The following is a 578-nucleotide window of genomic DNA, read 5'->3' as shown; positions in this document are numbered from 1 at the left end:
TTTCCTGTGATACAACCATTGATGGAAATTAAACATTTCTATTATTTCACTCACAATGTATTTGTATTCCTCTTTTTATTCGTTTCTTAAGAAACCAATATTTAAATAAATAAATATTACATAAACATATGAAAAAAAAAGAACAAAAGTATAATCACAATCAGCATATGAAAATGCTAATAAAAGCCATTTTTAATATTACATTTCATAATATTATCTACTCAGTACGATATTTTAATTCTGAAATTCTTTAAAGTCTTAAAATCATTTCCCAAGTGTTCAAGGTTGGCATTGAATTCTAATGAACAGGTAGTGACGTTATCAATCAATGCATTCTGTTGTAATCACAAATCCACTACTTCAAAGGTTATGACGCAATTATGGCCGCGTCCAATAAAGTGCCTTGTTATGTTCACGCTTATCTCCATCATAAAGCGGCACATTCTTTCTGTTTTTTTCTCTCTATCCTCTCCTTCTTGTACTTTCTTTTAATTTTTTTTTCTCTATTTTCTCTTTTATTTGTTTCTCTTTTCTCTCTTTTATTTTGTTTTAATTTTTTTCTCTCTTTAATTTTTTTT

Source organism: Biomphalaria glabrata, chromosome 4 (genome assembly GCF_947242115.1).
Source record: "Biomphalaria glabrata chromosome 4, xgBioGlab47.1, whole genome shotgun sequence".
Classification (NCBI taxonomy): domain Eukaryota; kingdom Metazoa; phylum Mollusca; class Gastropoda; family Planorbidae; genus Biomphalaria; species Biomphalaria glabrata.
Note: the sequence above shows the minus strand (reverse complement) of the source record.